Source organism: Rhinatrema bivittatum, chromosome 2 (genome assembly GCF_901001135.1).
Source record: "Rhinatrema bivittatum chromosome 2, aRhiBiv1.1, whole genome shotgun sequence".
NCBI classification, from domain to species: Eukaryota; Metazoa; Chordata; class Amphibia; order Gymnophiona; family Rhinatrematidae; genus Rhinatrema; species Rhinatrema bivittatum.
The window spans coordinates 93168732-93182406 of NC_042616.1; the positions used below are offsets into that span (position 1 = coordinate 93168732).

At 40.2% G+C, this 13675-nt stretch overlaps 1 long non-coding RNA gene across 1 annotated transcript in view; it reads left to right on the forward strand.

Annotated features, from left to right (window-relative positions):
- Positions 1–13675, forward strand: part of LOC115086036 — an 86781-nt gene that overhangs the window by 49220 nt on the left and 23886 nt on the right. The window contains exon 2 of the long non-coding RNA XR_003855023.1: positions 10251–10301. This is a non-coding gene — a long non-coding RNA (uncharacterized LOC115086036). The remainder of the gene's footprint in view (positions 1–10250; positions 10302–13675) is intronic.

Sequence of the window (13675 nt, forward strand, 5' to 3'; positions counted from 1 at the left end):
ACATATGTTGGGATACTAGGAAGGTATTCCTTACATTTAGATATTGAGATGACTAGGAGGCCGAGGGATGTGTGAGATCTTGATCCTATGCATACTGATGTGATGTTATGTGATTGAAAGTTTTGAAGCTCTGTGCTAATCCAGAAGTAGAGATCATGTCTCCAGTATTGACTGTGTTTGTCCACGAAGAGGAATTACTGTGGAAACTGACCTGGACTGATTTATGTGAACTAGATTTAAGCTTTGCCCCAACTGTGGGTGTTTGCAACCTTGGTTGAAATCACCTCTTTATTTATACCTGTAGTACAGCATAAGTCAGGGAATGTCATTGCCTTATCTATTAATAAACCAGCATTGAAGTACAGTGGCGTGTGGTCAGGGCCTTCAAGGGATTCAGTGAATCCCCAGCCCAAAGGCGTCGCTACAGGGAGGCAAGTGCCACCACAAATTTATACATAGGATTGGGCAGGGATAAACCAAACCGCTGCCTAATATGATCATTGGCATCATACCTCACTACACTGCCCTTTCCATGGGCAGCAGGAGTCACGTTTACCCAAACATCATCTCCTGCCATGGGGCCAGTATCACAGCTCTTCCAAAGAGACCAGCCCCATGACAGCAGATGACGTTTGAATATATGTGACTCCTGTTGCTGCCTACTCCACAACTCAGCAGGCCACTGTGGAGTCTGTCCAGAGGCAGTTTAAGAGAGGAGAAGAATGCAGTGGCTGCTAGCATACCTCATCCCGCTGACAGCCAAAGAGAGAAAAAGGACACGATGGCCACCAGTGGACCCCATCCTGCTGGCAGCTGAAGAGGCCCAGGCCCTATTTGTGTGTGGGTGGGTGATTGTGTGTGTGTTTGTGTGTGTGTGTGTGTGGATAACTGCTTATGTATGTGTGGAGGGGTGACAGCCTGTATGAGTGGATGCCTGTGGCTAGGTGAGTGAGTGTGGCTGGGTGAGAGTCTTTGTGTGGTGGTGGGAGTGTATGTGTGACTGCCTGTGTGTGTGTGTGTGTGAGTGGTTAAATGACTACCTGGGTGGGTGGGTGAGAGCCTGGGTGTGTGTTTGTGGGTGGATGATATGTGTATGCGTGGGTGAGAGGCTGTGTGGTTGAGTGTGTAAGAGATGCTGTATATGTGTGATGGGGGTAACAGCTTGTGTTGGTGTGTGCATGACTGCTTGTGTGTGTGTGAATGACTACTTGTATGGGGGGGGGGGGTGAGAGCCTGTGTGAGAGGGTAGGTGACTGCTTGTGTGTGTGTATGACTACCTGAGAGCCTGGGTGTATGTATGAGTGAGAGACTGTGTGGGTGTGTATGAGAGAGGTTGAGAGCCTGTGTTTGTGTGTGTGTGTGGGGGGGGGGGGGGTGAGTGAGAGCGTGTGTGGGTATGGGCAGATGACTGTGTGTGTTTGGGTGGGTAGGTGACTGCCTGTGTGGGTGAGAGCCAATGCATTTGAGTTTGAGTACGGAGGAGAGCCTGTGTGTGGGTATTTATGTGTGTGAGAGTGAGAGGATAAAGTTTGTACAACTTTATATCTCTCAACCAACAACAATTTCAAAATGGCTGACCATGGAAACATCCCAGGTATGAGGAGAAGGAGATTTTTTAAATCCTTATGAATTTGCTGTCTGCTGTGTTGAAATATTATATTGGCATTTTGGGAAATGTTATAAACATTTTTTTATGAGTTTTTAATTATTGGATGTTCTATTCATTAGTTTTTACATATTTATTCCTTTTATTAGTATGGTTTTACTTTTATTTATTTATTTTTATTATACCAACATTCGATCTGAGATATCACATAGTTTACATTCAGGTACTGTAGGTATTTCCTTATCCCCAGAGGGCTTACAATCTAAGTTTGTACCTGAGGCACTGGAGGGTAAAGTGACTTGCCCAAGGTCACAAGGAGCGACAGCAGGACTCGAACCCTGGTCTCCTGGTTCATAGCCCACTGCTCTAACCCCTAGGCTATTCCTCTTATGATGTTTTATATTTCTTTATTTTGTTGTTTGTTGATCTCTTATTTTGCCTTTGGTATGGGTCTGTGTGTGATCCAGGTGAGGGATTCTGCTAGCTTAGGTCTATAGCAGTTCATCTTGTTCTGTTTTCAGTAAAAGATGTATTAGTCTTCTAGGGGCTGATGTAATATTTTCAATGCTGCTCTTTCCTGGGTAGGGTTGTTGCTCTTGAGTACTGGGAGTTAGTATTGTGTTAAAATGGAAGATTTGCTTGTTGGGGTAAACTGTATTATTGGGAGACTATAGCTTTTATTGGAACTATGTAAGTATTATCCAAAAACATTGTACGTAAGTTACTGGGTGTGTGCTTGTGGGTGGATGACATCTGTGTATGTGTGGGTGAGAGGCTGTGTGGTTGTGTGTGAGAGATGCTGTATATGTGTGGTGGAGGGTGACAGCTTGTGTTGGTGACTGACTGCTTCTGTGTGCGTGCGTGTGTATGTGTGTGTGTGTGTGTGTGTGTGTGTGTGTGTGTGTGTGGGGAGAGCCTGGGTGAGTAGGACCTGCCTTTAGATATGAATGTCTCTGATCTGACATCTGAAGAAGGGACTTATGTAGTTTTAAAAGGTTTTGTACAATATTTTTAGGTACATGTCATTTTTATTTTACAGGTATTTTAGGCAGCCTGGCTTGTTTTGTTTGCTAAATAGGAGGTGTATTGGTGTTTTACAGCCTGATGTAATATTTGCAGTATTGCCTTTCGTAAGTAAGGTTGTAGTTTGAGTGCTGGCAGTTAGTGCTGTTCTTGGTATGGGAAGTTTACTATATTGTAATTGTTTATTCATGGCTTTCTGAGGTCCAAACCCTCATTACATGTTACAATAGGGCCTGATGCCTTATGGGTTCCACGTGTCTCTTGAATCTAGAAGAGAGGGGGGTTGAGGGAGCAAGGGGGGGGGGGCAGAGGGTGGATGAGCGGTGCATTTGGGAGGGGACTGAGGGAGCGAGAATGAATCCCTTGCTATAAATGTCATTGCACGCCTCTGAGGTACTATTCTCAGCCTGGTTTGCATTACAAGCACTGTTTTATCTATAGTAAAAGCTTTGAAAATGATCCTCCCTACCTCAGTAGTGCTAGCTTTAACCACATTTTCTGGTAGCAAGTTCCATAGTTCAATTTTGCACTGACTGAAAAATAAAATTCTTAAATTTTGTTTTAAATTTGCTACCTGTTCATTTCAGGGAGTGTCCCTTAGTCCTAGTGTTATTTGAAAGACTGCTTCCTATTAACCTGATCCATTCGACACACAATTTTATAAACCTTTATGCTATCCCCTCTGTCATCTCATCTCCAAGCTAAAGATCCCTTACCTGTTTAGCCTTTCTTCATCAGAGAATCAGTCCATCCCCATAATCCTTTTGGTCGCCCTTCCATATACCTTTTTTTCTAGTTCTGCTATATACAATATTTATGGAGGTGCAGCAACCAGACTTACACACAATACTTAACACCATGGATCATTACAAAGGCATTATAATATTTCCAGATTTTTTCCATTCCTTTCCAAAAATATTTCTGACTTTTTTGGCCACCACAAGGGCCAAATTTGAAGATTTTGGCAGAACAAGAGGGAGGCAGGGTGCCATTGTATCATCCCATTGAAGAGTTGTTGGCACATGGCCCTAAAGCAAATGAGAGCCGACTCCTTTTTAGCCCAGGTATGTTATCTTGCCTTAGCTTGATAGTACCCTGTGTTAGAGTGCATCAAGCTAAGGTGAGAGAACATAGAAATTTCATCTTTGTGTGACTTTCCTCACTCCAAATGAAGTCAAATCTTCACCAAGGTGTACTGTGCTGTTTCTGTCTCACTCTGCATGATAAACTGGCCCCTAATGACCCTAAACCACTTCCAACACCTCAACCTATTAGATGACCCTCCTATTGGCATATAAATACTTGACTAGTATGAAGGCCTTGTAGATAGGTTCTCTCTCTGTCGTCTTGCTCTTGCTCGCTCTCTCCCACAGGGTGCAAAATGTTTACCGCACTGTTATCACACGGTGCTGTAATTCTAAAATTTCCTTAAACATGCCCATTTTTCCTAGTGCATGTGTGATGAATCTAGAGGCAAGAAAAAGCTCTTCCAACAATACCTAGGTCAAGCAACCACTGAAATAACATGTGATGGTCCACTATGTCAAATACTGCCAACATATCAATCGCAATAACAAGGACATCCAGCTCCTATCAGCCCTAGTTCTAACCTTATTTGTAAGGGCAAATAACACTGCTGTGACCCACATGGAACCCAACTGTCTAGGATGAAAATCATTTGTTTTTTTAAGGGTAGTTGCAGTGAATGTTGCAGAAGTGCACTTAATTATATTTTACTCTTGATTTTATTATTTATGTGGATGTGTGCTTGGTTATGCATGATATATGGCAGAACATTTTATATTTTATTTGTATGGTATTTTTCATACTTTGTCATACAAACACTGGATATACAAAAATAGTTTTTGTACTTGATTGTTAATTTATATCAACATTCTAGTTTATACTATCATATAAGCTGTTTAAATTAATAAAAAACATTTTTTAATATATGTGTTTAAGTTTATTTGAAATTGATTGATTATATACTTACCTTTAGGGGTAGATTTTCAAACGGTTATGCGCATAAGATACGCATAGGCTCGGCGGCGCGCGCAAGCCCCGGGACGCGCATAAGTCCGGGCTTGAAGAAATGGGCGTTCCGGGGGGCGGGACCGAGGCCTCCGGAACAGCCACCGGGCCTGGGGATGGAGAGCCGGCGCGTGCAAGTTACGCCTGCCCAGAGGCAGCTGTTGTGAGCTGCGGTAATATGATCCTTAAACTTCAGCTCCAAGTATATCCAAGCAGCTGTATTTTGAATATTTAATTGAATCTTCCTGAGCCCAGTGCACAGTGTGAATTTCAATACATGTTTAACTCACTTTTAAGTACTCCCCCTACAATTTAAACAATATATGGGAACAGTTTTAAAAATACCGAAAGAATCTCTCCCGCCTTTGGCAAAAATATATTTTTTACCTGAAAAAAGAGGGAAAGAAAAAGAGCAAGTGGAACAGCAAGATCAACAACATGGTTTGTTGAATATCACAGAACTATTGGAGTCATCAAATGAAGAAATAGTGTGTAAGAGAGGAATAGTCCTTGTTAGATTTATTTTTCCATCAGACAGGGACATGGTCCTTAAACTGTTTCTGAGGAACAGATCTGTGAAATACTATAACCAACAAATATGGATTTTTCCAGATGTAACTAAATGAACACAAATTAGAAGGAAAGAATTTTTGGCCTTAAAACAACTGGCAGATAAAGTGGGGGCCCAGATGGTAATTCGTTACCCCTGTAAATGTATGGTAACATTGAATAAGGTTAATTATGTCTATTTTGAACCTTCAGATCTGAAAAAGTTCTTAGAAGCTAAGAATTTGTTGGGGGAAATAATTTCTGATTAAGGTAACCGCAAATAGTAAAGAAAATGGGGCTATGATACCAGTATAGATATGAAAGTAAATATTGCTTTGAATTTGCTCTAATGAGAAGTTGATTCCACCTAATTTCATTGTACATAGGAGCGTCTATATGAAAGTATAATATTTCGAATGAGTTTGCTTTTTCCTTCTTTTTCTTCTTCCTCTCCTTCGGAGAGTAACAATTGTAGACACTCATATTTTGTAAATGACAGTGTTATGTCATGATTTTGAAAAATTAATAAAGTTTAAATTTTAAAAAAAAAAGAAATAGATAAATTTAGCTTTTTTTTTTTTTTTTTTTAATTTGCCCAACAAAAGTAGGCCCCTTGAACATTGTAGGCCCTAGCCAAATCCCCTCTCTTCTGGAGTGCTTGCACACTATCGAGTTATTCTTAAATTCACATGATTTAGTCGGGGCTCTGGGCAAATATGGGAGAAATAACTTCCGTGGCATCCTTGATTGTGGATTTCATACTGAGCCCTGACCACGACTGGCTCCATAGATTGTATTTTGAAAGAAAAACTCTGTGTTTCTTAACTACAAGGGTCTGATTTTCAAAAGCATTTTCATGCGTAAAACTGAGTTTTACACACATAAATGCACTTTAACTATGTAAAACACTGCTACAATACATGCTATTGAATTCAATAGATTTTACCCACATTACATGCACTTAATGCAGGTAAATGATTTTTGATAGTTGCTGTGATAGTAGGTAACATTTACATGTGTAACTCCTTTGAAAATTCACCTGTAAGAGTTGCTGAAGTGACTCAGAAAAAAGGAAAGAATTTCTTTTTATCGGGCCCAGTTTGAAGCCCTGGTTTTGCTTAATGTTCCATGTAAATGCATCCAGTATCAATATTGCTAGATATATCTTTTATGGACTCTCACAGTTGACTTTGTTTCCTTGAATTATTAATGCTGCTCCTCTTGCTTCTTCCATCCCTCCGCAGCTACCTCTAAGGATTGTTGAGATGGTGCAGCGCCTCTCTTTCTGCTTCCTCTGCTTTGTTTTCTTTATTTTCATATTTCTTGGATTTTCCTGCTTGCTTTGTAGTCACACATTGAAATTATTGTTGTTCTTCCTTTTTTCTCTTTTTTTCCTTGATGTATAATTTGTATTTTCATTGTTAATATTTTCTTAAGAATTACTTTTGCTCTAAAATATTATTAATAAAATATTTTTTTTTTTAAAAGGAAAGACCAACTGACCCGTCCAGTTACTTCCACCCACACTCTTAGAATCTATCCCAACCACCAGCCATAGAGCATAATAGCCTGTAAGATCTTTCTATTTATCCAGGACAGTTTTTGCCATCTTCCTTCTTAGTTCTCCACTATTTTGAGAAGATATGCATACAAGATCCCCACTTAGGGGCCGTGCAATACAGTGCGCTCAGCCGAGCGCACTGTTAATCTGCAGTCGGACGCAGGTAGAATAGGCGCTAATCAATCCCCTAATGCAATAAAGGGATTAGCGCATATCCAACGCGGAGTGAATCTAATAGTGTTCATCGCATGCAAATGCATGTGAATGAGGCTATTAGGCATTAACTCCCAATGCAAAAAAAAAAAAAAAGTGTGTGTCTTGGACGCACATTTAACTGTCATCTATTAATGCCTGCTAGGAGCAGGCGTTAATAGCTGTGCGCATCAAAAAAAAAGTACAGAAAAGCAGAAAAAATGGTTTTCTGTACTGCCTCCTACTTAATATAGTTGTGATATTAAGTAGGATGAAAAATAAAAAAAAAAAAAAAAAAGTAAAAAAAAAAAAAATAGACAGTGGGGACCCATCATGAAAACCGAGGCCGAGTTTATCGGCCTCGGTTTTCCACCAGTGGACAGCCGAGTCACGAAAACAGATGCCGAGTTTATCGGCATCTGTTTTCGTGACCGGAGGATGGCAGCCATGAAAACAGATTGGGTTCGCGTTAGCAAGGATGCGCTAGGGTCGCACAAGCGACCCTAGTGCCTCCTTGCTAACGCAAGCCCCTAATTTAAATACTGCATGGCGCCCCTCTTGGGAGCGCCTGGTGTGTGTGAAGAGAAGCCGTGCACGGACTGTTCTGCGCTCGCTTTCTACGCAACTTTATTGCATCTGCCCTTTAGTTTATACTCTGTCCAGCTCCCTTCCTAAGTCTGACTGCAAGACTTTGGAATAATCTGAATCACTATTAATATTAGTGTTACATGAGTATCTGGCCTCCTAGCTTCCCTATGTAGCCTGCCAGACAGACCTGGTTACATGAGGTCCTGCATATCTGCTGGGATTAATACTTATTACTGTACTTGCAGCCTGCCAAATAGATCAAGCTGCTAGTTAATTCTGTCATCAGCTCAACTCTTTCCTGCTCTAGTCCTATAAAGCATCAATCTCCCCCTTCTTGTAAGTATTACTAAAATTAATTTGTAATTAGTTTTGAAACTATATTTGAGAATCAGATCTGATAACAAATGTTTAAAGAAAATGCATGGAAAAATCTTATAGAGGGTAACTTTCAATGAGATAATTTGAAATGGTGGATCTGCAAGCCAGTTTTCACATTCCCTTTGAAATTGTGTCAGAGAGAGATTTTTAACCTGCATACTTTGCAAGTGTAAACTATTTTGCATATATAATTACATGCACTGCAGGTAGGCATTTCAGGAGTGGAATTGAGGTGGGGGAGGGGGTAAGGTTTTATATGCATATCTTTGATTTTCAAAAGTAACCTAATGCAGAAAGTTACACCTGCTCCAAGCAGATTGCAATTTTTTGCCTTACAAACCAGTGTAGAACAGCCATTTTCAAAGTACATTTATGTGCATTTAAATTCAGGCTGATTTAAAATTGCTTTCCCCATGGAGAAGCTCATACACACAAGCGTACAGGTGTCTGTGTATACATGCAAAATGAGATTTTTCATGGTAGTTTTTTCAAAGGGAGAGCAGCCCTAAAATAGTTCACTTTGCATTGTTTCACCCTGCTATTTTTAGTGCACTGGTAAGGATAAAATAACTCTACAAACTTTCAGTATTTGAAAGTTTTGCTCAAACAATGGAAAAAATGTCTTTCAACAAATTGCACTTCATATACTGAATAAAGTGTTAACCATTTTAGGGTAATTTTGGTGAAAAATCTGCAAACTTTTTCCCCCCCCACACTAATTTTTATTTATCTTTATATTTCTTTATTTGAAATTTTAATATCAAGAACACTTGATAAAGAAACAGGATACCATAAGATAACAAACAGGAAAAAAGATTATAGAAGAATGATGGATACATACAGCCACCCTACTAGACCAAAACTTTGGGGGCTAATTAACTATGAAATATATCAGGGGGAAAAAGTTCAATATAGATAAAAATTAATTAGAATAGTATTAGAATAACACATTGAAAGGCAAATCCTGAAACTTCAGATTTTACAGATATAATTCTTTTTTGCAAAAAAATCCTTCTAGTTGGTCCAAATCTTAAAAAAAAAAAAAAAAAAAAAAAAAAAAAAGCATTGGTGGCAAGACCCATTCTTATCACACATTTACAGCGAAATTGAAGAAGAAAAGATGCACCTACTTTCACTTTGAAAACCATCTAGGAAATCTACCCACCAACATTTACATCTGCTAATTTGTGCACACTTTTGAAAATCCTAAAAGTACGCATGAAAGGGCCATCCCCTGCACACCCCCGCCTCCAGGAACATCTCTTCACACTGTGAGTAAAGTTATGTACTAAGAGCCTGATTTTAAAACGCATTGACAAGCTTAAAATTGGGTTTTGCACACTTTACCCGTGTAAGTGGCCTTTTGAAAATTGCTACAATATATGCCCTTGAATTGCCTAGGATATTCACATGCAAGTGCACTTTACGCATGTAAATGGATTTTAAAAAATTGCTATGATAGTATGTGTCTCTCTCTCTCTCTCACACATCGCAAACAACCTCAGCTTAAATACATACCCAAAAGGGAAAACGCCCTCCACCTCCATGCCTCACTCATGTCTCATCTTGTCCCTTCTACGCTCCTTTCAGAACTGCCACCCTTACCGGCTATTCTGCCGCCCCATCCATTTCTGCCACCCTAGGCCACCGCCTAATGAATGCTTCCACTGGCCCTGTTTCTTGGCCCAGCTGAATCTCAGAATATTGGGAAGGCAGTGAGGTCACAGCCCTGGGCAGGTAATCTCATGAAATACAAACTTGCTGGCAGGATTTAGGATACATGCATAGCAAGTGCCTGCCAAGGACTGAAATTGCAATGGCTGGGCCACAGGAGGGAGGAGGCAGGCAGGAGGAGGAGGCAGGCTCTGATCCATTGCCACTCACCAATTTAGTATTTCACTCGTCGCTAAATTTTATTTTATCTGTCTCTGATCTTCCGTTCCATTTTAGACATGCCTTAACTGTAGAATATGATTGTCATTGGTTTAATTGTTTTTGTTTTTAATTGATATATATAATGTTTCTGCTTTATTTCATTTTTTACTGTAAAGCTTGTTGCTGATTTATTGTTTATTGTAAACCGAGGTGATGTTATTAACGTGCCGCGGTATATAAAAAATCACTAAATAAATAAATGTTATCAGGAGGGGGAACGCTCATGGCAACCTCAGCCTTCAATTTCCACCCCTGTCCTGTCCCATTTGGTAGCAAACAGGTTCCTAATGGACTGGAACCTTAGCTGTTAAGGAAAATGAGTCAGGCTGGAAAAAGAAATGTTGCTGGCCAGAGTCCTGTTCAGTAAAGCCCTATCTTTCTTTGCAGAGCAAGGAAAAGAAACAAACTTTGGAAGCCGCCCAGATGGAAACATTTGAGGTATGCAGGGCATCACTTCTACGTGCACAATGTCCAAAGTAGTTATTTGAATTAATAATCAGTATTGGACTCACTTGCACGTCCTGTCAGAGTGTGGATCAAACCTTTAGCTAGTAAGGGTTTAAGTTGTTTTATTTTCCAGATCGAAATCAACAGCATTCATTTTCCAATCATCACTGGACAATACTTATGCTGGGATACTTTCTTCTGCATTGAGTCTTTGGAGAATATGTGTTTTGTTTTGGTTTTTTTCAGCTACTACCATTAATTTTTTATGTGTTTTGCCAGTCCTAAAACCCTAGCTGTAGGATCGAAAGAATTAATAGGTTCAGTAGGCGATGCTAGAAACTCATATATTTTGGAACATTCCTTTAGTCTGTTATCAGGATCAAGCAAGTTATTGATTCTTTTTCTGAGGTCTAAAAATGAAATGCTGTTTTTTACTTGTAACTCTTCCAGGTTACTTCCAGGTATCCTCCTCCTCAAGCTAGAAACTACAATGTTTTTGTCCATTGGCATTATGCCAATAACTGTGCCACTGCCCCTGAAAAGCCTAACCTCAAACTTACTTCCTATGATAATTAATATTACAGTCAGTTTTATGCAATTGAAAACAAACTTTGATGGCAAAATGCCTTGGTTTGTTTTTGCAAAAGAGAAGAAGAACCAAAGAGGCTGATATTCAAAACATTTATGGTTGTAAACCTTATAAATGTTGCCATTTAAAATGTCCTCCTCTATCTAGGTAAATTTTGTCCACACAAAATCACTGAGCAAGCAGAATGTATCTAGATTAAAGGAGGTCGTTTTGGAACGTTTTCAGAGTGGGCGTTTCAAATTTTCAGGGCTGATTTACATAGCATTTTCTCATAGACGAGAAAAGCCTTAATAAATCACGCTCTTAGCTGATTAGCAAGATATTCTGTGTTAACTGATCAGATTTGGCCATACAAATCCAGGCAGTACAAGAGCAGGTCTAAATCTGTTCAGCCACTCTACCTCCCTCTTGACTGTAATTAAGAAAAAAAAATATAATAAATTGCCCACTGTTTGATTTCCCCCCCCCACTCTTTCTGAAATAATAAAATAAAAAAAACCTCAAACACTTTCTAATACCTGTTCCCCCTTCCCAATTTCCCTTTCATCTGCCTGATATTGGGGGGGGGGGGGGGGGGGGGAGTGTCAGCTACATCCCTTCTGTCTATCCGCCCAATATTTAAAAAACAGTATGGGATGTCTGCTTCCCCTTTCCAATCCCACTCCCACCTATGTGCTATATCTTTTTAAGTGTCTAGCGCGGGAACCCCCCTCTCGCCCACTTGCCCCTCTGATATTTATTTTTTTTAAAGTGGCCTACCACCATCCCCTCTCCCAAATCCCACTCACAAAAAAAAGAGAGCTACTCCCACGCCCTATCCCCATTTGCCCAAACCTTTCTGATCCTCCCCAAAACTCCCTAAATGTCCCCAGACCAAGCTGAGAGGATGCAGAGGTTTACAATTCATTCCAATGTAGAGCAATGCTGGTGTCCAGCATTGCTCTACATTGGGGCAGAAACTGGGAGGCTGAGAGGGTTGTTAGCCTGTGTCATCCCAGCATTTAGCATTACTTTTACTGCAACACTATTAATGTTGAGAAGGGCTACCAAAATGATAAGGGGAATGGAACAGCTCCCCTATGAGGAAAGACTAAAGAGGTTAGGACTTTTCAGCTTGGAGAAGAGACAGCTGAGGGGGGATATGATAGAGGTGTTTAAAATCATGAGAGGTCTAGAATGGGTAGATGTGAATCGGTTATTTACACTTTCGAATAATAGAAGGACTAGGGGGCACTCCATGAAGTTAGCATGGGGCACATTTAAAACTAATCGGAGAAAGTTCTTTTTCACTCAACGCACAATTAAACTCTGGAATTTGTTGCCAGAGGATGTGGTTAGTGCAGTTAGTATAGCTGTGTTTAAAAAAGGATTGGATAAGTTCTTGGAGGAGAAGTCCATTACCTGCTATTAATTAAGTTGATTTAGAAAATAGCCACTGCCATTAGCAACGGTAACATGGAATAGACTTATTTTGGGTACTTGCCAGGTTCTTGTGGCCTGGATTGGCCACTGTTGGAAACAGGATGCTGGGCTTGATGGACCCTTGGTCTGACCCAGTATGGCATGTTCTTATGCTTTCATCAGAGCAATACCGGGTGCCAAACTAGGAGCACAATAAGCCTGTTTTCCCCTTCTTAGCTTGGACTGGGGACATATTGATAGTGTTGGGTTGCATAGTGGGTTCTGTGTATGCCTATCCTAGATGACTCTCTACTGGGCAGACTGAATGTAATATTTTGATCTTTATCTGCCATCATCTGATTTGTTACTATATAACAGGGTAATTCATCAAAGTTCGTTATGGTGTTAATGGCATAACACACACGATAACTGCCACAGTGCATGGCACGAATGCAAATTTGGCAAATTTATTCAAAGGGACAGGCTTGGGTGGGCTTATTGAAAATGAGGGGCATTATTGCACACTGGAAATAACTACAACTTTTTTGCAGGCATTAAGCCCCAAATGGCCATAACAGATTTATGGGGATATGGGTGGGGGAGGGGGGACCCTCTGGGGTGGCACATGACATGTAGACAACAATTTACATCACTATAAGAGGGCCAGCTAGTAACTCGAGGTAAGGTTTTGGTGGTGGTGTAGGGTTTTGGGACCAGTTTTACCTGCAGAGTGAGACGTACAAACAGCACAGTACACCTCAGTGAAGATTTGATGTCATTTGGAGTGAGGAAAGTCACACACAAGATTTCTACAATGTTCTCTCGCCTTAGCTTATTATCAAGTCTTCACTGAGGAGTACTGTGCTGTTTGTTCATCTCAGTCTGCAGGTAAAACTGGTCCCAAAACCCTACACCACCACCAAATCCTCACCTCGAGTTACTAGCCGGCCCTCCTATAGTGATGTAAATACTTGCATACTATGAAAGCTTTATAAAGTCAGTCTCGCTCTCTCGCACGCTCTCTCTCTCTCTCAAACTACAAAAATAAAGAATACATTTGTAAAAGTATAATAATTTAGATAACAATCATACTTAATGTATCAATAAGAAAAATGTTATTCCTTACTATATCTCTTTAGTCTAAAGCAAAACAGAAAAAAGGCATCCATCAGATGCCATTAATTAAAGCCATATTGAAAAACCAGGCTTTGCAGTGTTTTTTTTATAAAATTCAGATAATTCCCCATCGTCCAGCTTCTCAGGGATACAGTTCCAGAGGTTAGGGCTTACAAAGAAGACCTTTTTTCTAGTCTTAGATTGTATTCCATTTGTGAAATAAATTAGAATAAGACAAGCATCCTGCAACAATCACAGT